This window comes from Aulonocara sp. 'chitande type north' Nkhata Bay, linkage group LG16 (assembly GCF_057382095.1).
Source record: "Aulonocara sp. 'chitande type north' Nkhata Bay isolate Kocher_YH1m ecotype deep benthic linkage group LG16, A_spYH_male_GT1.1, whole genome shotgun sequence".
Lineage (NCBI taxonomy): Eukaryota > Metazoa > Chordata > Actinopteri > Cichliformes > Cichlidae > Aulonocara > Aulonocara sp. 'chitande type north' Nkhata Bay.
In genome coordinates, this window is record NC_141359.1 from 36,158,349 (window position 1) to 36,183,284 (window position 24,936).

At 40.3% G+C, this 24,936-nt stretch overlaps 1 protein-coding gene across 9 annotated transcripts in view; it reads right to left on the reverse strand.

Moving 5' to 3' along the window:
• Positions 1-18,933, reverse strand: part of pcbp3 (poly(rC) binding protein 3) — an 83,046-nt gene extending 64,113 nt beyond the window's left edge. For 6 of the 9 annotated variants that reach the window (XR_015125530.1, XM_086267907.1, XM_086267904.1 and 3 more), the window contains exon 1: positions 18,615-18,932. The gene's annotated coding sequence lies outside the window, so the exon portion shown is untranslated. Of the gene's footprint in view, positions 1-18,614 lie in introns of all 9 variants that reach the window. The other 3 variants (XM_086267905.1, XM_086267902.1, XM_086267901.1) reach the window with 2 other exon arrangements.
• Positions 18,934-24,936: the final 6,003 nt, after the last annotated feature.

Consider the following 24,936-nt stretch of genomic DNA (forward strand, 5'->3'; position numbering starts at 1 on the left):
GCGCTGGTATGAACACGGGTTCAAAGCAGTTTCAAGGAAAATTATGGAATTGATTAAAAAAGAGAAAAGAGTTGACATCCAGTTATCTTTAAAAATTATATGCACATTATTTTGAGTTGTTTAAGTGAGAGAAGCTGTTGCAACTTAGTGTAGTTTGTGGGATTTGTAATGTGTAATAGTTTGTTTTATTATGGATATAAAAAATAGAATTTAGTTGCCATCAATTATAGTTCACAGAAAGAACTGTTGTCTCTTATCGTCCTGTTCATGCCAACTTTATAACCAGTGAGCTTTCCCCTAGATTGTGCAGTCTCCCCTGGACAAAAAGCTGTTGCCTTCTTGGAGCACTGCCCACAAGTGCATCTCCATAGCCTTTAGACTCCCTAAAGTCTCACAGTACCTCCTACAGAAACAAATACAAATGAGGGGCCACGTCTCACATTAGTCATGGAGAGTCTGTAGTTTTTCAGAGTGACCTTTATCCTTTGATAAAATGGTCTCTTCCAGCATGAGCCACCATCCTTAGGGCACTGAAAATGTATCCAGAACTCAACTCAACCGAACACCTGCGAGAGATTTTGGACTCCTGCGGGAATAACTTTTGGAAGAACTGTGTCCATCCCTTCAGCATAGTTCCAAAGATGAGGCTTTTTGAAGCTGGTGTGGTGGCACTTGGTGTCACAACGCCTACTAAGATGTGTTATACAGATTTTCCTTTAATTTGTCACCTGTTTGTACACAAAGACGTAGTCAGCCAAATATGTTTCATGCATCATGAGACACACCCCCTTTTGTGTGTGGAAATTGTGCAGCTGTTTTTTCCCTTACTAGTACAATTTTTTTTGAGCAGATGAAAACTGCCAGCGTTAATAAATCTGATAAATTACCAGTTGCAAACTGTTGACCAGTCACTTTCTCTGACAGGGTGTATTACCTGAGTTTCTCCTTTCCATAAAGATGGATTGCATATGGTGCTTGATTGCTCCCTACGGTGGTAAATTACAGATTTAATAATGCTGAACTAACTGAGCATTCTCATCTCAATTGAATTTTCTCAGTTAGGAGCCAGTTACTTAGTTTCTCAGCTGTTCAGTTTCTCCTTTGCTCAAACACAAGCAAAGATATAAGCAGATGTACACAAAGGAGCTATTATTTTTGGAATAAAATTACTATCATTACTATAATTGCTTCCTTGAATAATAAATAGAGCCTGACTGACATGTTGTTGTGCTGAATACAGTATGATGTTTACCCCTATGGGTAATGATCAAAGGAATGCCCTATTATGATCCCTCTTCATGAGATGCATACAGTATCATCCTAGCATTGAAAAGAAAAATCTCTAACATGTTATTTTCGGCCTTATTTTACTTAGGTTTTTTTTTTTTTAATTTCTACAAGGCCTGGTAGTCCATGTAGGCTCAAAGCCACAAGGACATTCAGTTTCTAACCTATATCAGACCTTCGATTTTTGAAAATGTAAAACATTCATACCAGCATTGATCACATATTTTACTAATTGCATATCAAATTGCACAAGGTGTGCAGGATTGTTGTGACCAACCATTGCCCTGACTCAAAAGGTTAGCATCATAAGTCATCATCGTACATTCCAACAATCCATATAACAAAAGATTCCATAGTTAAAAGGTAAAACAGTATATAAATTATATAGGCAGATAAAAATGTGTTTACATATTTTATCCAAAGTATATCAAAAAATGTCTTAATAAGCTGCACTACCTTATTTGAGGTGCCCCTGTATATTTAGCAATTATTATAGGGGATGAAAGTACTCCTGGTGACCCATAAATAAAGACTCAGTGAAGTAAAATTGACTTTTGACCCCCTGTGGTGTTCTGACCCTGCAGCTGAGAACCCTGTTGCTAAATGGTCGCTAGAATCAGATACAAGTCTGTTTGATCCAACCACATTAATGAGGTCACTGGCTAACAAGACCTTTTGATGGCACTTGGAACTCTGAGGAAAACACAAATTAATGGAGCCAGACATCAAATGTAAAAATCATCCAGTCTTATTTCTGTTTTTTGTACCAGTGAGCTGATGTTACAAGTTTGGATGTGCAGATTTGCAGTGATTAAAATACTGTAGTTGTCCTATTTGTGGTCTAGGGAGATTTCAATATGTGACTGCCCCTGTGCTTATACACATCTCAATATCCTTTGCAGCCTAGTGTAGACCAATTCTGTACTGCTGAAAGAGGCAGTCATGTGTGTGCTAATAATGTGTGTTTATATCTGGAATAAAAACAATTCTATTTATATTGTACCACTGAGAACTAAGTTTTAGAATCCTTTGATACCGGTGCAAATGCTAAATGCTAAGTTCAATCAAATGCACAGTAGGGATAAAAAAACAAAACAGGACAAATCTAAAGTTGTGTAAGGCCATACGTCTTACAAAACCTAATACAAAAAAGCAACAATATTGTCAACTTAATAAATGACAAGCAATTTTCTTTTAAAAAAAACAACAAACACACATACATAATTGCAATAATTTGAGAAAATGTTGCACAGGGATATAAAATTGTCTTAAAATTACAGTTTTGTTTGTTTGTTTTTTTTTTAAAATTGAGCCAGACAGGTCATTTGAAAACCGAGGGATCCTGATGTCAAACCATAGCTACCTTAGATTTGACACTTTGAAACAGACAGGAGTGCCTTGGAGGATTTAAAGCTTCAAATGTTTCACACAGGGTCCACATTTCTACCATGTTGTTTAGGACAAGCGCTAGAAGAGCTCTAAACTGATCAGTAAAACCAATAACACACCTCGATGCTGCATTTTGAACTACCATTTCATTTATTCCAGAAAGTTAGAAATGGCACATCAGTTCAATTCTGGTCATTAATCTTATTAAAACGAAGGACTGGACAACTTTTCTAAGGTCAGGTTCAAAGTTTAGTGCTAGATCTAATTCGGTCGGTGTGTATGAATAAAACAAGGCAATTTTGAATTTCAAGGTATTAGGTTAAAGAAAATTTTGTTATATCCAACTGTCAGCATCATTAAGACAAGCAGTAAAGCCTTTAGGGTTGTGTATATGTCCTCTTTATATTATGGGTGTGCTATCTGTGCAAGCAAGGCAGGCACTGCTTGCCCAGTAAAGTCTAAACATACACAACAATCACAACATATCAAACACATCAATCTCTCTCCTTGCATTTCCAAATGATGGTATCTCCATTAAAGGAACTCATATTGTTTGTTTGCATCAGTCTTGTAAATTAGTGACATGTGACTGTATTTGGCTATTGATTCTAGAAGGTTGAGCACCAGTCGCTGAATCTATAATTGATGCAATTTTCCTGTACATGGCCCCTCCTGTGTCCCACTCACAAGCATTTTTTTTAGCTGTGCAACATGATTAAACCTGTGAAAAGCCTTCAGAAAGAGAGAGAAAATTTGGGTCATGAATGACAGCACGAAGGAGTATAGAAAGGTGCAAGATGCAGGAGACTGCACAAAAAAGACAAGCAGCACAAAATCATGAAATGGTGTGTTTGGCTCATTGGTGTGTTAAACAGGCACTGACTGTGCTTGTCTTTCCGTTTGTGTGTCAGGGGAATATCCTGTGTTGTTAAGCAGCATTTGACATCCTCACACCTTCATCACAGAGCCTTCCCTTAATATCGAGATGGCACCAAAGCTCTTTGATGTCCCAGTATGTAACCACTTAATCCCAAAGAGGGAGGGAGGAAATTTATGTTTCTGAACTTGTACACACAAAGACAAGTAGTTTTATAGTGGTAGCTTGGGATTTCACACTGATAATTTAAAAAAGTTTACAGAGAAATTACAGAGTGTGTGCTTGTAGCCCTGACCCCCATCGTAAGCAAATGCTTCGAGAAGCTGGTCAGGGACTTCATCTGCTCTGCACTACCCGACTCACTGGACCCTCTACAGTTTGCATACCGCCACAACAGGTCCACTGATGATGCCATAGCCCTGACACTACACACTGCCCTGTCACACCTGGAGAAGAGAGACACGTATGTGAGGATGCTGTTTGTAGATTACAGCTCAGCATTCAATACCATCGTTCCCTCGAAGCTGGACAGGAAACTGCAGGATCTAGGACTGAGCAGCTCCCTCTGCAGCTGGATCCTTAGCTTCCTGTCTGACAGACGCCAGGTGGTCAGACTGGGCAGCATCACCTCATCCCCCATCACACTGAACACTGGTGCTCCACAGGGGTGTGTACTGAGCCCTCTCCTGTACTCACTCTACACCTACGACTGCACAGCCACTAACAGCTCCAACATCATTGTGAAGTTTGCGGACGACACTACAGTGGTGGGTCTTATCACCAACGGTGATGAGACGGCTTACAGGGAGGAGGTCAGCGCCCTGACCCACTGGTGTCAAGACAACCATCTCACCCTCAACGTCGCAAAGACAAAGGAGTTGATAGTGGACTTCCGGAGGTGCAGAGAAGTACACACCCCCATCACCATCAACGGCGCTGCTGTGGAGAGAGTGAGCAGCTTCCGGTTCCTTGGCGTACACCTGGCTGAGGATCTTACGTGGTCAGTACACACAAACAAAACAGTGAAGAAGGCGCAGCAGCGCCTCTTCTTTCTCAGGAGACTGAAAAGATTCGGCATGAGCCCCCGCATCCTCAGGACCTTCTATCGCTGTGCCATTGAGAGCATCCTCACTGGATGCATCACCACCTGGTATGGCAACAGCACCGCCTACAACTGCAAAGCTCTCCAGCGAGTAGTGCGGTGCTCTGAACGGATAATTGGAGGTGAGCTTCCCTCCCTCCAAGACATCTACAGGAAGCGGTGCCTGAGGAAAGCGGGGAGGATCATCAAGGACTCCAGTCACCCCAGCCATAAACTGTTCAGACTGCTTCCATCAGGAAGGAGGTTCTGCAGCATCCGGTCCCGTACCAGCAGACTGAGAGACAGCTTCTTCCATCAGGCCATCAGACTGCTGAACACGTCATAGACACCTCAGCTTCACTACTGGAACTTCAACATTATGCACTCCACACTGTATATAAATGCCACTTGTTTTGCACATATTCAACTCTGTATATTTTATATATTTTATTATTATTATTTTATTTTATTTTTTTACTATTTAATTTGTAAAAATGTGTACACACACACACACACACACACACACACACACACACACGTAGGAAAATATTTAGTATACACATCCAGAAATGCATACACTATTATATATTGTACATATATTTATTAGTTTCAGGTTGGCCATTCTTGTATTTTGCTCGTTTGTGTTGTTGTGTTTGCACATCTCTGTTGCTTGTGGGGCTCGCACACAAGAATTTCACTCACATGTGCTGTGCCAGTGTGCCTGCACATGTGATGTGACAATAAAAAGTGATTTGATGTGATTTGATTTGTCATTGCATGGGCTATCAATGACGTCACACAGCTCCGTTTTACAGGACGACAAAAGCAAATTAGCCAGTGGATCAAGTTTTGTTAAATCTGGGCGCACGGAGATCACACCCTGCTGTTTAAATAATCTGCTTCCGCTTTGGATTTCCCTGCAGGGAAGAAGACTGTAGCTCCACTCATATCAAGCTGTGCAAAATTTAAAAAGAACATCAAGAGGATGTTCTTATAGTTTTTGTGCCAGATTTGGCGTCACAATGTCAACCAACAGAGAGGTAAATGTAGTAGAAGAGCTGTGTCTGTTAGTTAAAGAAAAGCTGACTGAAGCGTTAAGACAGTGAACGACAAGTCTCCCTTATTGCCGCTGTTATTATGTGCCGTGCTAAAACAGATGCCGTGTGTCTCAAAGAGCATTGTGAAATGTCATGTCTCTTCTGTCATGAGGTGACATAGCAAACGGGAGATTAGAGGATGAGTTAGTGAGCATAGAAGAAAGCAAAGAGAACAAGGCAGGAGAGGGAGTGCTGGTTCAGTGTATGAGTAGTTGCAGTTTCAGTATTCCATTGAATGAATAATAGAGGAAGAAGGGAGGGTTAAGAGCATTTCCTCTTAATGTGGAAAGAAGGGAAAGACAGAAGGGAAAGCATCTACACTAAGGCATGTATGTTTGTTAGGTTTTGCAGGAGTTACTGCACACTTAAAGCATTATTTCAGAGCAACAAAGCATTCAAATGTCAACCCTGATCGTACATGATCGAATTCTTAAATGTGTCTCCTGGAGGATGTCTGGAATTTTTACTGATTAATGAATTAGGTTGTACACGTAGAGAGGTGGAAAATCGCGGCCTTGGCTAATAAGATTTGAAGCTTTCCTCTTTCAGACCTACCCCTATTTCATCATTCCTCCTCTTCCCATCAAACCCACTAGCTAAGATGCTGAGTATACGCCAGTGGCAGCAACCCGGAGAACAGTTTTTCAAGCTCCTGAAGCGGTCTTGCTTCCTTTTTTTTTTTCTTTCTTTCTTTTTCCCCCCTCTGCTTAAGCTCACTTGGCTGAGTTCTCGCTGACTTAGCAGCTTCTTCTGCGGATGCTTCTGGAGCTGCACACAGAAGTGTGTATGTGTGTTTTTATATATATATATATATATACACCTATGTATTAAAAAAGAATAAATAAAGACAGCATTGGGAAAAAGTGTGTCAGGGAAACGGAAAACACTGCTATACCATTATTTTCCCCTTGCAGGTCAAGGATAAGAGACAAACATGAAACACCATGCTCAATCATCTTTATGTTAGTGTTGTTTCTGAGTCCTAGGTCTCTGAATTATACTTGTATTACTTTTCTATGTGGTTTTAATTTTATCAGCAATACTCTTACTCTAGTTGATTTTACTCGATTTTGACAGTTGTCCTATATTTAATCTTATTTTAAATGTTGTTGATAGCACACCTACAATACACTTTGTAATGGCTGTTAAAAGTAGTATGCGAATAGGATGCCACACACACTCACACACCATTTTATTAACTATTAGTTCTATTGAAATGCTTGTTGATGCACTCAGGCTTCAGACTCCTAAACTCTAAATGGTCGGTGTCCAAGGATTTTCTTCTTTCTTTTTCTTGTATGTGTAAGACTTCAAACAGGGAGGATATTTAGTGTGATTTAAACTGTTGTTTATGATCCTGTGTATACTACATCATTACCTGAGAGTGACTTGTTAATAAGACCCCTGCTGTTTATAATTAAGTTTTAAGCAATTAGCTTTTTTTTTCTTATTAATTAATTTTTTTCAATGCTGTGCCACCTCAGGTTAATGATTCAATGTTAACAGTATGTCGAACATAACACTGTCGAATCCCCCCTTCAGCTCCCTGACCACTTACTCTGAGGGGTGGAGCTTCAGCTGGGTGCAGACAAAGTGCATGCTACAAGATTTCCGTCCACTGAAGCGAGAATTTGCAGAATCAGGGAGTCCAATATTTAGACAGTCTTACCAACTTCCAACAAGTTTGCTTGGAGAAATGCTTCCTTGCTTTAAAAAGCTTTAGATGAAGCATCTCTGGTAATTCCAGTCTACAGTGTAGCAGTCAAGTGCATTCTCAGCCTTCACAACAAATAAATAAGACGGGAAAAGTTGACTGTCTGAGCCATGGACGCCAATCCGAATGCCAGTCTCTTCTGCAGCAGTCTCCCTTAAAGTGTTATGCTCAAACAAGTACCCAGTTGAGCCCATTTAGTTCATATTTGCCTCTTTAGAAACAGGCAAAAACATCTGCCCGCCACTGTCACTATGGGGGAAAATATGAATTGCTTATTTGCTGTGAGAGGGGCTTGAAATGAAAATAGCCACTCAGTCAATGTCTCTCTTATTTTTGTCCTTCAAACTCACACGGTGAGAAAATCTAGTGTAACCACTGAACAAATCATGCTGCAGTTTATTTTGTACTCCATCCTAGTTTTGGTTTTAGCTTCCAACAGTTATGAAAACAAGATATGCAAAGATTACATGTCTTGTCTTGTGCTATAAAACAAATGCATCCCATTTTTATACAGTGATGTGCCTTTGCCCCTTGCATAAAACCCAGAGTCACCTAGCACCTAGGCCAGCTGGAGCTGAGATGACTGAAAGACTGTATCTGTAGGGGAGCGTGTGGAAGAATCATTAATGGTTGCCTGCTGCTACTTTTGTCTCTGGATTGCAGAGGGTCACACTAGGAATATACCCAGCATGTGCCTTTGACGTTGCCTTTGCGTTACAATTAGTTTCATCTTTCAAGTCACACCAAGAGTGTGTTAGAAGTGGAGCGTTAATTCTCCACTTGGTCTTTTATTTTGAAATTGGTCTTGATTCTCTGTGCTGTTCTCGTGTCTGACTTCCTGCCTCTTCATCTGCTCTGGGCAGCTTCTGTAAAAAAAAAAAAACCCCAAAAAAAACCCACCCCAAACTATTTTGATCAGCTTGAGAGGATGTGTCAGATCCTCATTATTCCTGGGTGGTGGAGATTGAGCAGTTAAAGTTGATTTCTATTTCCCATCATTGTCCTTTACCACCTAAGTTTCTCTTTCACCCCCACCCCCCATCTGCCACCCTGAGGTGGGACAGGTGTCAAAAATACTCCATAATAAAGGCCATCCCTTTTTTCTCATTTATTTATTTTTCTTTCATTAGAATTTTATTTAAAGTTCAGGAAAATATCCTATAAGTTGAGAAGCAACAACATAATGAAATTTGTTTAATAATAATCAAGATTACTAATACAAAAAAAAAAAAATCAAAGATTATTAATCAGCAGCTCTGCTACCCAGGATTTATGCACAGCTCTTGAAGTTGTTTTTTTACACCTGTACAAGTCCACGACATCGGCTGAATCACTGGCCTCCACAGTGTCTGTTCAGGCCTCGGCCTCCAGCTGGGGCCAATCTGTTGGTCAGGTGTGGCTCAGCGGTAGCAGCCATGGCCTTGCCAGCAAGCTGAGAGTGCACACAGCACAAATACAGAAAGGAACACTGCTTACACTGCAGTGCAACACACAGGATAAAATCCACACTGTATTCTGGTGGCAATTCATTGTTCTTCAAATGTTTCTTTTTAATCTTGAAGGGCATCTAAATAGAAACAGGAACATTATTCTCTGAGTTGACAGAAATCAGAGTGTTTCCCATCACTGTAACTGAACTGGGGCAGTGATGTGGAAAGTACAATTCATCTACAAAAACAAAACAGAAATGATCAAAGACGTACATTGGACGACTGATCTTTTTTGTTTTTAACTGATGTCTTAACCTCACAATGTTGCCATAGACAAGCTCTGATAATGTGTTAAACCCCACAGGAGAAACACTCGAGCCTGGCTCCTGTTAGCCAGTTGCACATAAAAAGTAGTGAGCGGACCCAACATTGGCTGGATTATGTCTAAATAAAGCCTTGCACTGTATGAATCACTGTGTCACTGATCCCCTCTGCTTCCCAGACAACAGGTTTGCCTTCTGCAAGCTGTCACTGGCTTTCCACTCTTTCAACTGAAGAATAAAAGAGAGGAGAAACCGAGACTGTGTGAGGGAGAGAGGGGAGTTGACGTTCATCAGTCGAGTGCCGTGGCTTAGCCTAAGAGGCTTGAATAATCAGTATGTTAAGCTGTCAGGGTGTGCGCTCGCACCTACCACACGCTTACTAACTCCTGGGTGCTTTTTAATCAAGAAAAAATGCTGAGAGGCAGTGGCGAGTGCCAGGAGCCCAGGCTAAGAGATGAGCTTTAGAATATCTGTTACACTTTCTCCTGACATTACCAGACGTGCATTTTCACTGTAAGCTGCAGACACGTCTGTTTTTTTCTTTCCTTTTTTCTTTAAAGAGGACACAGTCATTTTCTCCAGTCCTTTACTCCATGTGAGTCATCATATTCAGTGTAGCTGCCTTGTAGCGCGATTCATGTGTGCGTTCTACAAATGGCTTTCACATTTACTGTGAATGAAGGCAATCTGTGTAGTTTCTAGTCTATTGTTCTCATTTTTTTCATGACCTACTGCACTACAGGAGACCCTGGTGCAGAGCGCAGTTACAGCATTGCTCAACTGTGACAGTCTAATTTAGATTATGAACCCAGACGTTATCTACTGCCTTGGATTGGACAAAATCAAAGGCAACTGTGGAAAAACTAAAATACACCCTTACTGCCACAGGAAATAAGGGGGTGGGTAGAATGTAGGTGATGCTTGGGCTTGATTAATTGATCATCAACACGTGTGAGCACCTTCATAAAAGCTCAAGTTTTGGCAATTGTGTGTTAACACAATGGCAAGGTCTTAAAGGTAAAGGTCTTAAAGAAGCAATTGTTGCTTCCAGAACAGTTGTAAAGCCATTTCCAAACAATTTGAGGTCCGTCATTCTACAGTGAGAAAGGTTCTTCACAAGTTGAAAACATTAAAGATGGCAATTTCACCCCAAGATGTGAAATGCTCAGGGAAATTTTAAAAAAGGCTGAGGGCTACATCTCCGACTCTATGGGCCTCAGCTAGCATGTTAAATGTTAAACTTATTGACTGTACAATTAGAAACAGACTGAACAAGTATCCCTTGTTTGGAAGGAAGCCTCTCGTCTCTACAAAAGAATATGGCAGCACTGTTTAGGTTTTAGCAGCTGCATCTAAACGATCACAGGACTTTTGGAGCATTATCCTTTGGACAGACAAGAACAAAGTAGAGATGTTTGGCCATAATGCACAGAGGTACATTTGGAGAAAGCCAAACATAGCATATCAGCTCACAGACCCATCAGGAACATATTCTGTTAAATCTGTTCCTCTTGGGCAGAAACGCATAACAAATCTAAGGTATGTATACGTTTTCTGCCCACAACATGCTACCTAAGCATTAAAGAAAATTCCTAACATGTCTACTTGGATTGGAAACCACCTTTCCTCTCAAATGGCCAATACAAACACAGACTTGTGTTGTGTAATTCAGGAAGTTCAGACACATAATTTCAGCTTTTAGTTGATGTTAGCTTCGATGTCTGAATGCTTTGTTTCTGCGGTTCACTGACAGTCCAGTGTGCAGCAACTAATTTAGACCTGAACGCTGTATAAGAGCTCTTGAGCTGTGTGACAAACTGTTATTGCATAGCACAAACCATGAAGAATAATAGTGCTGTTGTTGCAAGACCATTTATAAGATCGAGACTTTAGCTTTGCAGAGCAGTGACTAACATACAACTATGTTGGCCACTGTTTGATCAGTTTCGTGCCTTTTGGAAAAGTATCTTTAAAAAAGCTAAATTATATACAACCTATTTTTATGTTGCAGGGATAAAAAAAAATGTGTGTGTGTGTGTGTGTATATATATATATATATATATATATAAAAATAACGTGTGTGTGCATAATACTGATTGTTGTTTCTTATAGCAAACAACAGAATGTTTAGTGTCTTGCTTGCTTCTGACACATTTCAGACTTGGATGAAGCAAGAAATGGCAGACTGCAAGCCAGCTGCTCATTCAGAAGAACAGTGAGGGGTTGGGGTTACACAAACTTTTTAACCAACCATTGATTATTTATTTCCATCCATCCATATTCTTAACTGCCTATCTTACTTATTGGTGCCTGAAGGGCTGGATTCTATTCCAGCTGGCATAGTGTGACTCATAGGAAGAGTTTTGACAATTTTCTTTGTCAAAAGTGGATAAAATCTGACTGATTTGAAAAGCTGTAAGACTGTTAATTGTAGAGGAGTTTTGAAAAATTTAGGATCTTAGAGTCTTTACACTAATTTATTATAGAGTTGGGTAAAAAGACTGCAATTCATCATTTAGTCTGTGCTGTTTAGGTCATTAGAAGAACAATTATGATAATAATAATAATGATACTAGTAGATGAATAAATAGTAGCTTAATTAAATTCACACACAATGACCTAGGTGCATACCATATAGCAGTGAGGTGAATTTTGAGGTCAAACGCCAAAAATAAAATTAATAGCACCGGTTTTGGGCTGTTGTCATGAGGCTGATGATTCTCTGGAGGGTGGGGCAGGAGTGGTTGGAAATTCTGAGTCAGTGGGTGGGTGTGTGGATTTAAAAAAGTCCTCTGAATAATGGATTGTTACATGTGAGAGACACCAATAAGGTATGCACAGTGTTCCTCTGTCACAATCTGGGTCACAGTATGTGACTGCATCAGCAGGTGTAAACTGTCGATGTTGAAATGGTGAGAGCAGCTGATATTGGTATGACATGGATGGAATTACAGGAAAATTGGACACTCAATTTCTTCTTTAGCACTACTCAAACTCTATCAATCTTATATTCCATTGTGCTTGTTTCTTCCAGGTCATTTTTTTAAATTTCCCGTGAGAAATCTTAATATCAGTGTTCCCATGAGCAATTGGAATATTTAATTCATTTGAAGCTGTCACAGCTTTGCTGTTGTTTTAACTGAGAAAACAATAAATCTGCATAGAAGTGCTTGTTCTTTTAAATAGAAAAGTAATGAGTAACTGCACTCGTATTCAAAGCATAAAATGGACCTTTCAACACATGTCAGACACGGTAATAAATGAACACAGTGGAGCTCTAATCTAATTAAGAAAAAACCTAAAAACAGAGGAGCACAAGGCTAATTCTGACACAACCCTCCACTCTGGGTTTGTGCATAGCTCTTTAATCACTACAGTCCGCTTTACTCCAAGCCAACAATAATATTTTCTTGTCACTTCACCACTGCCTGTATTAGCGAGTATAAAAATAGTACACGGGGCAGAGGGGTTGCCTATTTATGACCATACTTCACCACCCATAGCGATGCAAGGAAAGCAGCGGGGAAGGCTAAAGCTCTGTTCCTGCCTCACCTTTTGCTTCTTAACCCTCAGCAGCCTCTTCCATTTCGCCCCCTCCCTACTCTCCATCCTCCCTGATTGATCTCAAAAACCTTCGCTATCTTAAATTACATCAGCCAGTGGCTTTTGCGCGGAGACAGAACGGCCCTCGGGTTTCATAGATCATAATTCTCTCCAATAGCTTCAACTTTTAAGAGATGCCATGTTCAATTTCAGCAGTGCCTCACACCCATCCATTGCTTTGAATTATGACACCTGATAGATTGTTTAAGTTTATGGCCCAGCTCAGTGACAGAGAAATGCTTACAAATCAACTGGTCTAAAGGCAGGAGTGAAATGTAAAAAAACAGACGGTGGCCTCAGGAGTGCCCACTGGTTTGTTTGCACAGTTCCTATGCAAGTGTTTTATCAACTACCCAGGGTATAATTTCTCTAAATGCCCATTGGTTGCTGTACCGCTTGATGCTCTCAACCACTCGAGCTAGAATGAAAAAATATATATACTTTCATGTTTTGGTATGGCTATACCTAATAGCATCTGACCAACTGCTAAATTGAATTAAGTGCAAGGGTCTTTTCAATGTGGTTGAAGTTGTTTTATTCATTTTTAGTTGTCTGATGTATGAAAGCACTGTAATGTATCTTAAAAAATATGGCATGCCTAAGCACAGCTGCCTCAAAGAGCCTGTTAAGTTCTGACTGCCTCAGTCGCTGTTTTTTGCTCCCAACATCATCAACAGTGATGAATGGTAGCTTAGAAATGTATTCCACTAATCACTGATATCAACAAAGAACTGATTTCAGTATTTTGCTAACGGTAACGTTGGCAAGGAAGCAAGCTAGCTAAAGTTAGCCATCTAGCAGCTTCACTAAGTATCACAGAGTTTTTGCAACACCCTATAATTATGGCGGGTACACCCCAAATTAAAGGTGTATTGGTTAATTATACAGTATGGAAAATGGTTTTAAATTTTCTGTCCTGCTCATGTGAGTGGCATTGATGCACAGTGGCTTTAAATGTTTGTGACACCAAGACCATTAGTTGTTCATTACAAAATGTCATTTTTTTTCCTGTAAACATGCAACACAGGTGACTAGATGATTGGTTTGGTTTGTCTAATAGTGTGACTGTAGTAGTGAAGCACATTTTAATTTCATTTTCATTACTGTTGCTCAAACCACATGAACCTCGTCTGCTGTACTTGGAGTCAGTTGGTTTGTATAATACATGGAAAATTAACCTTTTTTCAAATTAAATTTTGGGTTCCTCCAATTATGAAAACAAGATAATTGAAATAGCTGCCACAAATTGTTTCATGATAATTTCCTTGTGTGTTCTATAAAACCGACACCCCCATTCCTTTTACAACAGTACCCATTCCTAAAAGTCCAAAATCACTCCCACCAGCCTGCGTCAGGCTCAGTTCAGTCTGCACTGAATGATTGACTGTTGAGTCACAGTTGCAGGAAATCATGGTTCCAGGAAATCCATTGTTAAAAGAATATATACAGTAAATGCAACGTGTTCTTAAAGTTAATGAGCACCCCTGTTAAATATCATGATCATTTTTGCCGTAGATGAGCAGCTTTAGGCTTTTTTTTATTGTAGGTCATCTGATTTGGTATATGTACCAGTTTGACAGTTGATTTAGGAGAACTAAACCACTTTGGCTTCAGTCCATACGTACACACCAGGTTTGTGTTGGCAAGAGAAAAATTTAAAGACACACTTGTATTTATATGTATGCCAAATATCATGTGCAGAGTATGGACATGGCATTATACCTGCAGCTATTTTATATTTTTATTTTATTTCATTTTATTTTTCTGTGTCATCATTCCACAAACACCTAGGTTCCCTCCACTGCTAGAAGAAATTCTACGATTTTCTAGGAATTTTCTGGATTATTTGTTTTGTTTTTTTTACCCAGTTTTTTTAAATTTACCTACACATTGAATTTATTATTTACGGAACGCTTCATTAAAATACCAAACAAACAACCAAGAAGAACCCTGATGATTTTTCTGGGGTTTTTTTTTTTTGGTTTTTAATAGTGTGGATTTATCCTGAAAGTGTAGTTTACAGAACAAGACCTTAATCTTATGCTATTAGATGATTGAATGTAAACAGCATGCCACATGTGTACACATTTTAATCCTTAAGGCTGTCATTTTATGGTGTTAAATCACATCCACAAAAAGGGAGGGTTCAGGGTTTGAGAGGTGGGGTTGAAATGCCACTTGAAAAGCAAAGATGAAGTAAAAATGACTTTCCATGTTATTCATATGCTGTAATCAATCTTTATTATGGAAATATATACACTAGTCCTCAGTTAGTTTATCATTTATTAGCTCAAAGGGAAGAACTCCACAGTGTAAAGACAGGAATTCTTTGTCAGGCCTTTTGTTCGTGTCCGTTTGCTCTCCTTTACTGCATGACAGCATCCAGTGAGTGTCACAGGTCTTTTTCACACTGAGCCAGTCCCCACACAGGCAGCTCCCACCACACTGTGCACTGGGCCAGGCCAGTGGGAGATCCGGAATGGCTCAAAAGGGCCAAGCCACAAAGGGCCAGCTGCTTGCATTGCATTGGCTTTACATAGGAGGAAGTACTGGATACATGTGATGCATCTTTTTCCAGTGCAGTTATTAGATTTGGAAAATTAGGGGAAATGAACAAGCTCTATTAACACATTTTGCACCCCTTTAATAGATCTCTGCTCAGCTTTAATCAGTCTTTATTTTGTAAAAACAATTCCTGCCTGTTCACATTTCATTTGCTGCTCTTTCAGCACTTCATTTGTGTGTTTTGCTCAAGTCAAACCTCCACAAACACCTAGTGCCCTAAACTGACAGCTGTGGCATTCTGTGAAGTGAAGGTATAAAACTGCCATGACACGGTGAGCAACACTCGTTGTCTGCATTAAATACACGCAGCTCAGCTTAAGCATAAAGTGGTGGCTTATAAAGCCACGCAAGTGCGCAAGCAGGCGTGTGCAAACACATCACAGGGGTTCATAAATATCTCATTCTTCTAGGGATGTTGCATATGCATTCTTATGAGAGCTTACGGTGCAAGAGCGCAGTAAGTGCATTAAATATAGCTGCACGGGAGCTCCTGGGCTCATGAGAGAGTTGTGTCCTTAAGAAGGAAAACAAGGCCACTTTTATTTCATGTACCTATAGTCCTTTTAGGTTTGCTTTGAGGTGTATGTTTTTTACTTACAGTAGAATTACTGTCTGAATTCATGAATATAAGTTGTGATTCACTAAATGCAGCTGACTATTTGATGAAAACGGTGCATTCACAATGATGGCGTTTACTGGTCAGACCTACATCTTTTATTCCAACTTTTGCCATTTTGTTTCATTTCCGTTTAGGCCGTCGTCTTTTTTTCAGATGCTCCTTTGAGCAGTCACCACAGCCTCCCTGTCACCCTGTCCCTTGCATCCTCTTGTGTCTTTCATTTAATTGTCTGTCAATGATTTGGAAAACAATAAATCACTTTTTTTTGCTGCTATACTCTTTTGCTGGTTTTGCACCCCTTTCCTTTACAGAGGTCTGTTTTTTAAGCCTCTCTAAATCTCCAAACTCACTAAGAATTGTCTTTATCTTTATATAGAAGAGAAGCTTTCGTCAATGGGATTCATCTAACCGACGTCAAGTAGCGTCTGTAGGTGACCCCGTGGAAGCATTAACGTCTGCACCTGCAAGGGTCTGCCATCAACTCCACTTTATGGTGCTCAACTGAGGTATTGGTTGATTGTCAGCGTGGCCTTTTGGTATGGTGCAGGTATCCTCAGGCGCATGAATCTGCTGCTACCTGAGCCCATAATTGCCTCTGTCATTGCCACCTGGAGATGTCCCACAGTAGAGGATGCGGGGCAGCAGTTTGCCCTAGCGATGTCAAATGCACCCGCTAGCCTGGTCCCAACTCGGTACTGGATGACCATGTCCCCACCCCCACCATAGCGTTTTTTTGCCCCCATAATGTCTTTAGGAATGTCCCCATATAAAAGGCACATTTTAAGTTTAATAAATGGATGTTTATCAAGTTAAGGACTAATTGAGTTAATCAAGATTACACTTATTGATTAGAACTTTCACCATAGTAGCTCTACAACATTATTAAGCCTAAGATTTCGTTACTGAATAACAATTAATTGTTTGGATTAATGAAAGACAGAAGAGAGTCAGCATCTTGGCCACAGCCAGCTGAGCTTCTGCTGTGCACTGGTGCAAACACACACCAGCACGTTCCTTCATTCTTAATTTACACTTCCTAATAAACTAACAGCCTGACACTTGAAGAAATGAGTATGAGCATGCAGTCGGCAGCATCATAAATCCTCTCTACACTGACATATTTGTAGTCAAAAACACCGTAAAGATGCCAAATCAAAGTACTGCTCACAGTTACAGATTTCTGTGTTTTCTTTCTGTTCTTGTTTGTCACTAACGATGCTGCTCTCCCCTGAGGCGGCCCTATTGGGACGACTGACGCTCCCACAAGGCTTTGTCACAGATGCTCTTTTTGTCTAAATTAGAAAATGATTATCACAGAGAGAAAGGTCAAACTGTCTGCAAGACACAATGAGCTCTTTTTAAGTTAAAAGTCACAGGCAGGCTTAGTATGATTGCATTATGGAAATATAATGTGAATATACATGCAAATGATGGTGTTTTTAACTTCTCACATAGGAAAATGTGAACATGTAAATAAACTATGCAAAGTTGAAAGTGGTGTGTAAGAAACGGGCATTTTTAATTGCCGTGTTGCATTTAGCAGAGAGATTGATAATAAAAATCGTTTCAGCTCTTCACACCTGTAACTCTGCATATAAGAGGAGGTTTTTCGGTGGAGTGAAAACACAAGTTAAATTAGTATTATGCATTCTACCTGCGCCTCAAAAACCACCCTCAAAACCCCACATGGGAAGCAGCAGCTGATGTTGTTGTAAGGTCCAATTTTCAGAAATGATTGAGTGGCTTTAAAATCTCTTGGCTGGCAGTATTGATGTCTAAAGCACTTTAGCTGTATCTCTGTCTCAGTCACAAATACACACACACACAGACATATACACACTCCACTTCCCCTTCCTGGTGAAGTACAGGATGTGCGGCTCAAGAACTAAGCAGTTTTTTTCTCCTCCTCTGCTGTTGCCAGGAATGCTTTATGGGCCATGTTAATATTGGACTTCTCTGGGTAGAAAGATTACTTGATTCAATCAAGCAAGTCGCTGCCTTGTAAAGTCATTACACTTTGTGCAATGTCATGTGTTCTGGAGCCAGCGGACGGACCCGTGTTCTGCTAGGAAGTGGCCTAGCGAAAGCATGTGTGCCTTGCACGTCAGCAGCTATAAATAGCCATCACCAACTAACATAAACACTTTTCAGAAATCAATTAGAGATGCCTTTTCCGCTACCAAAATACAGCATGCTGTCCTTGTCAATTTGTGCTCCGGGGCAGACTTCAAAATAAAAGAAAAAAAGAAAAGACTTCTCAGTGAATTTGCACGTGGTTAAAGCTGGAGGGTATGAGATTGCAAAAGACAAAAGGGGAGGAGATGCAGCGATTGCAGGGTAGAGAAGGAGGAGGAAGTTGATATCAAAGCAGAATATCAGTGCAAGAACAAAAATATGGTGACCTCACTGATAGCATCTCCGTGTCACTTTTCTAAGGGGAAAGAAGTGCTGCAGGGAAAACTTGTAATATGCGTATAGATAAGGCAAAGAAGACAGAAAAAGGTGAGAAGAGAACAGAAAAGAGCGGCAGTTTTAGAGGTGCTTTAGGTGAGTGAAGAAGAAAAAGAAGAGGAGAGGGCAGCAAGTACTTTTTCCAGCTCAGTGCAGACTGAGAAAAGCAGACTCTTACCTGCTCAGAGGTTGTGGCTGGTGGGACGGAGAAGTGAGGAGAGTCAAAGGGTCCCGGGGTGGTCTGGGTGGTAGGGGGTCTCGGTCCGGCTCGAAGCGGGGCTGGAGGGTGGTCCAGGAGAGGGGAGGAAGGATGGAGTGACAGGGAGCAGGGAGACGGGGAGGCTAAAGGGGGGAGAATAAACGCCGCTTGCCTCTCCCTCCCTTTCTCTCTCTCTCTTTATCTCTTTTCTCCTTCCAACATACACACACACACAAACACACACGCGCTCGGAGGCAGACTCCAAAAGCCCGAGTCACTCAGATAATAGACAGAGAAAGAGTCTTTACATTTACAAGCTCTGCCACAGGGGGAGGATGGGGTGAGCTCCCCTCCCACTCTCCTCCAGGCAGCCAATGGCAGGTGGCAGAGAGGTGTCCAGCCAGCCAATGAAAGCAGAGGCAGACGGTGCCTTACCCCAGCCAATAAGTGCAGTAGCTCATATCCAGTTGGAATAATTACAATATGGAAGGAGTCATGAAAGGCTTCCCTTCTGAAGGACAGAACAGGCGTCACACTCCTGCCACAGAGTGTGATTTAGGGCTGCCACAGACATTAGAGTGATTAGATTCTGGGCCAATCATCCCAGCACCATACCACTGCTGCTTGACAGTAAAAACTAAAGAGGGTTCTAGTTCACTGGAGTTTGAGAATTAGTCATTCACACACACAAAAAAGCATAAGCACTCATGTGTTTATATTCACAGGCTGTCACATGCAAACCTTATGAATTGTCATGTGTCACGCTCTGTACCTTTAACGCTGAACATCTACAGGCTCGTCAACTATGAGCGGAGAATAAGAACCGAGTGTGAAATTTCATCAGGCACCTTTGCTCTCACGCTCACTGAGGACCATACCTCACTTCCACAAGTCTTATTTTATTTCCTCCCTCTCAATCGATGGCTCCGGCAGGCAGCGGGCATAATAAATGATCAATGGTGAGCGGTCAGGTTGAGGAATGAGAGGCACATCACCAATTCAGGAAACAAAGGAAACACCAGTTATACTATTACATCAAAAAAACAGAAAAGTGGTTGTTCTTTTAGTCAGCACATTTTGATGACTTGCTGAAAAGTAGATTTTTTTTTTTTTTAAGAATTCTCAAGGGCCGCCAGCTGTGGAGGATGCAGGGTTTGAAACGGCGCTATGAAACCCAGCACTTTCCTCACTTGGTTCACAATTAACAATACCCTGATATCCTTTTGAAAAAAGAACATTCCTCAAGGAAAATGATACTCCCATTTTCTTAACTGCTGTTCTGAGTTCTGCTACAGTCTATCCCAGCATCCATTGGATAAGAAGTGAGTATAGAGTGGAGAGACCGGCAGTTGATCAGACAGACGCCTTAAATCACACTCGCACCGTGTAAATGTTTCCAGTAACCAAACGTGTGCATGCCTGTCATGACGAACAGCCCACAACTTTCTAGCACAAAGGAAAACATAGGGATGATACGTGAAATAGAAACATGAATAGTGATAAATAAACCCATAAATACCATAAATGATCTGCATAGCTACTGGGTCTGAAAAGTGAACCTGCATTCTTTCTCCTAGCCAGCAGGAGGCAAATTCTTTGGTTGCCAAAATACTTACACTGTGTTCCTTTAGTAAATTTTAGATCCACAGGCTGATATTATATTAGATGTTTGAATATTTATCTGTATCAGCTTTTAGAAGAGTTGGTAAATGCAAAATGTAAAGGTAAAGAAGAGATGGGAGAAACACCCTTCAGCCATGAAGTGTTGACATTGTGTAGTAGCCACAAACGCAACAACTAGTTGGTCAGAGTGTAGTCAGGTGGAGCGTAAGCACATAAATAATTAACTGCACATAAAAAATGTTAGGAAAATGCTGAAATATCAGAAAATTAGATTTTTAAATCACCAAATATTGTTATAGGTCTAAAAGTCCTATATTGGTTGGGCTCGAGTAATTTCTGCTGAAAATTAGTCAGAAAATAAGAGTATCTATGATATTCTCATTGGCTGTCTTGTCTTTCATCATATTTGATTCCAAAACAACACGATGCGCACAAAAGCTTTAGGCTTATAAAGTGTCCTCACAAACCAGTGGCTGAGAGCATGGTGGATAAACCAGTTTTCATACATATATATGGAATTACTGATTATTTTCATCACACTAAACTGAAATTGCGGAACTCAACTCAGAGAACCTCTTTATGAGACTTGCACAACAATGAGATGGTAATTTGGACCATTCCTTCATTCTCTTCATCAGTATTTTTGGGATGTCTTGATTCAGTGGTTCTTTTTAGGTCATATGACAAGATCTCAGGCAAAATCCTTCTGGAAGAAAGTTGTGCTGGAGCTGTATGATTCAACTTTCCTTTAATATGGAGAAATTTGGTGAAACTGCTGAAGATTTGACTGCTTGTCCTGTAAAATTCCTTCAGCTGCATTTTAAGTAAGATTCCAGTCTGTCTCATAAACACCCTTATCTTCTTTTGGTGTTGTTCCTGGTGAAAACTATTTGCATACTGTTTAAAGATCCACATCAGAGTCGCCTTTAGTAGAAATTTTTGTTATTTATAGGTCAAAGCTGCCCAGTCCCCGAGGCAGTGAAGCAGCCGCAAACCAGAAGTTGATTTCCGTTTGTTCTCCTGAAAAGCTGGCTTTGGTTCACGCTTTATTTACAGTTACCAACCGGTGCTGTCTTTGTATCTCCTTTCCAAAGCACATTAATGCCTGGGGCACGGTTTACCCTAGGTTTCCATGCGTAGAATTAATCAGTGATCTTATATGTTGCAATGTGTATGTATTTTTAGATGGTACCCTGACCTTGTGCATGCATATTCCCCTCCGGGAGAAGGTAAATTACGAATACATTTACAAAACACACTCTCAGTCCAATTAGCATAATTGTTCAAAAACAGTGGCGACCAGATAAAGTTGATAAATTAGACGTGCTTTGGGCCAGTTTACCCACCATGTTCTCAGTATTAGAGCGGCTAAGTGTGTGATCAAAGTGCCATGAAAGAAAGTGCAGTCAGATATGGCAAAGAACAAGTTGCATTTTTCTATTGTGTAGTGTTCTTTTACATTATTGCTACCATTTTAAATAATTGTAATTTAAACACACATGACATTTTGATCAATTTCAGTTCAAGCTGATATTTTGTCAGGTGTGAAGTGAGTTTTGCATTTTCTTCTTTCTAACCGCGGGAAATGGGGACTTGGTGTTAATACCAATGTTTGCAATGTGTTTTGTGCCTTTTGCAATTTTGCAAAAAGATAATAATTACTTATGAGAAGAAAAGTTAAGAAACGTTGCACCTTTTTTCCATTGGAAAATTTCATCCTGTAAGCTGTCGTGCTTGGAAGATGGAAGCTCGCTGAAAGAACAATGAACAAAGCATGATTATTAAAGGCACACTGATTGTTAGAAATAATACCACCTGAGTTTGCCTTACTCCAGGATTAAGCAGCTGGTGAGTGCAGTTAGTGCAGTGATCTTTCACAAAAGTGCCAGCAACTTGTTCGTGTTTGGAAAAGGCCAACAAGATTCAGACAAGCCATCTCAGTGCACACAAATCTTTTCATGCTCTGGGTTTTTTGGTACCTTTTATTTAATTTTCTTCAGCTCTGTGAGCATGACTGAAGCTGTTCACCAATCACCAGACGCCAATCTGCTTCCTGTGCAACGATCCACCCCTGTGGAGAACCACCATGGTGCTCAGTTTCACCTTCAGGGATGGTTCCTGTGAGGAATAGCTCAATAATTACTCAAGCATTGTTTTTAATTGATTCTTACGTGGCTGAAATTTCTTTTCCTCCTCTGTTTTAGTCGTTCCTTTTTGTGTTCCATTTCTTATATAAAAGTTATGTTTTCATCCTTTTTTTAAAATGTCTGAAACGTAACTCACTTAAATGCCTGGGCTTTGTCTTTGTGGTTTTTCCAAATGTTAAAATGTGTCATGTAAAAAAAGAAAAATGTTATTTGGTTAATCATGACCTTCACCTCACTGTTCTTTCATTAATTTTTTTAAACACATGATTTGATAAATCAAGTATTTTTCTTTTTTAGTATTTTGAGATCAACACTTTTGCATTTGTAGCAAATGGCGTGCTCCAAGGCTGATTTTGTCTTTTTTTTCTCCTGAGGACGGGGGGTCATCATGGACCAATCTGAGTTTTACACCACTTGTAGATATATTTGGAAATCTATTTAAATCCCTTGGCAAGCTCTTGGATACTCTCAACCTTTTTTCTGAAGGCCTTACAGAGCTCTTTAGCTCTTAGCATGATGATGCCACACACTAAAGGAAAGAGAAGAGCAGACGCTAAATGCCAGACTTTTTAACTCATGAATACCTCTATAAAGAAGCATTATTCAAATGGCTCTCATTCAGTTATCTTTGGCCGCAACATGACATCCTGGAAAATGTGTTTGCATCCTATCCAGGTCTGCAAGAAAAGGTATGCAAACATATTGCTCCTAATCTTAGAGGAATACGTGTGCATCACTTTAAAAAGTTCTCATTGATGGTCTTAGACTGCAGGTTGTAGGTCATTTCTTTGCTCTGTAGGATCAATCTTTGGTTACACAAACCAGTTCTCCAGTTGCTGCAGGTTCTAGTTACACTTACCTATGCAGTGCATCTCCAGAGAAGGAGAAGTACTACTATTACCAACTTCAGTCACACCCAGTGGATTTAGAGTCTGTCTGTCTGACTGTGGTGTGAGTAACTAGTGAGACTGCTGCATTTTGGATCACTGCATTACCAACCTAGCCAGAGAGCCACAGATGGTTAGCGGAGAACCAGCTGCTTCTTATTTTTGCAGTCAGGCTGAACGTCTTAGGTACTAGTTACCTGGTCCTCTTTCAGCTCTGCAGCCTCAGTGAGACACTGGAGTTGGATTATGTCCACAGGACGGGAAGCACACTGGAGAGACAGCTGAATGGTTTAGAGGATCTCCACAGAATTAATCTAGTCAGATGGTAGGGAAACCTGGGGAGGGAAGGGTTGGAGCTGGTGGTCAGCAGTGACTGAACTTTCAAAAATAAGAGCATGACTCCACACCATTTCTGTGGGGTTAGGTTTGCAGCTGATTAAATTTCCCATAGGTGATAATATGAGTGTGAATTGTTGTATGTCTCTCTCTGGTATCCCTGGAATAGACTGGTGAAACCTGAATTGGATAAGCAGGAGAAGATGGATGGAGATGCCACTAGTTAATTGATTGATTGGGTCTGTGTCATTCTTTCATTTATTTAAAATAAATAAATAAATAAACTCTGTTTGGACAGACAATTTCCCAGTGGTTATGTTGTTAGCTTTTCACTTGGTTTTAGATTTTGTATATCCTTCAGAGGGTTTTGGAGGACATGTAAAGAAGAGCATCAAATCTGAATGACTCGGACACCTGAATAACCCTTTCAACTGTAATTAGTTGACAAATTTATCACTACACCTTTAATAGTGTTTCTGCAAAGCATTTAATTAGACTCGGAGAGGTCACCGAACTGTCATTGGGGTCAACCTGGTACGATTACTGTTTTGTAAGATTAATGGAACTATATTTGGATAACACGAGTCAGTGACTTACTTTATAAAAAATGATCCAAGCTCTTTGGAGAATTGGAGAAAAGGCATCACCAGGGTCAGACTCTGTGCATGTCTAGGGGCTGCAGGTTTCCAGTAGCACTGAAAATCAGTGGGGGCTGTCAATGCACTCACAAGTGCATTATAGTTTGTTTATACTGTATGTGCACAGCAAAAACATGACATCAAACACTCAGTTTAGTGGTGAATGAAACCCCAGAGTTTAACTTTCTCTGAAATGAATTCAAACAGGGATAGACTTTCTTAAAATAGTAATAATAATAATCATCTGTGTTGGCCTTTTGCTTGTGAAATGGCTGTTAGGCTTGGATATAAATGCATAAGTGTGTATCTGAAAAAAATAACCTCACGGTTATTTATCCCATTGACTGGGTTTTTTTCCACTCCTTTCATGACCACGACTATCCCTGTTAACAGCACATCCTGTAAAGGATCTCATGTATGCATGAATGTCTCTGAACATATACAATCAGTTTGGAACCATACTGAAATCTATAGCAGTGACAGAGCAGAAGGGTTATGGACAGAGGCAACATTGTCATTTACAGTGGCATAGTTCTTCAGAATAGGCCTGAAACGAAGCGTGCGTGTGTGTGTGTGTGTGTGTGTGTGTGTGTGTGTGTGTGTGTGTGTGTGAGAGCGTGAGAGGAAGAGACATAAAAAATTCATTAGAAGATGGAAAGAGATGTCACAT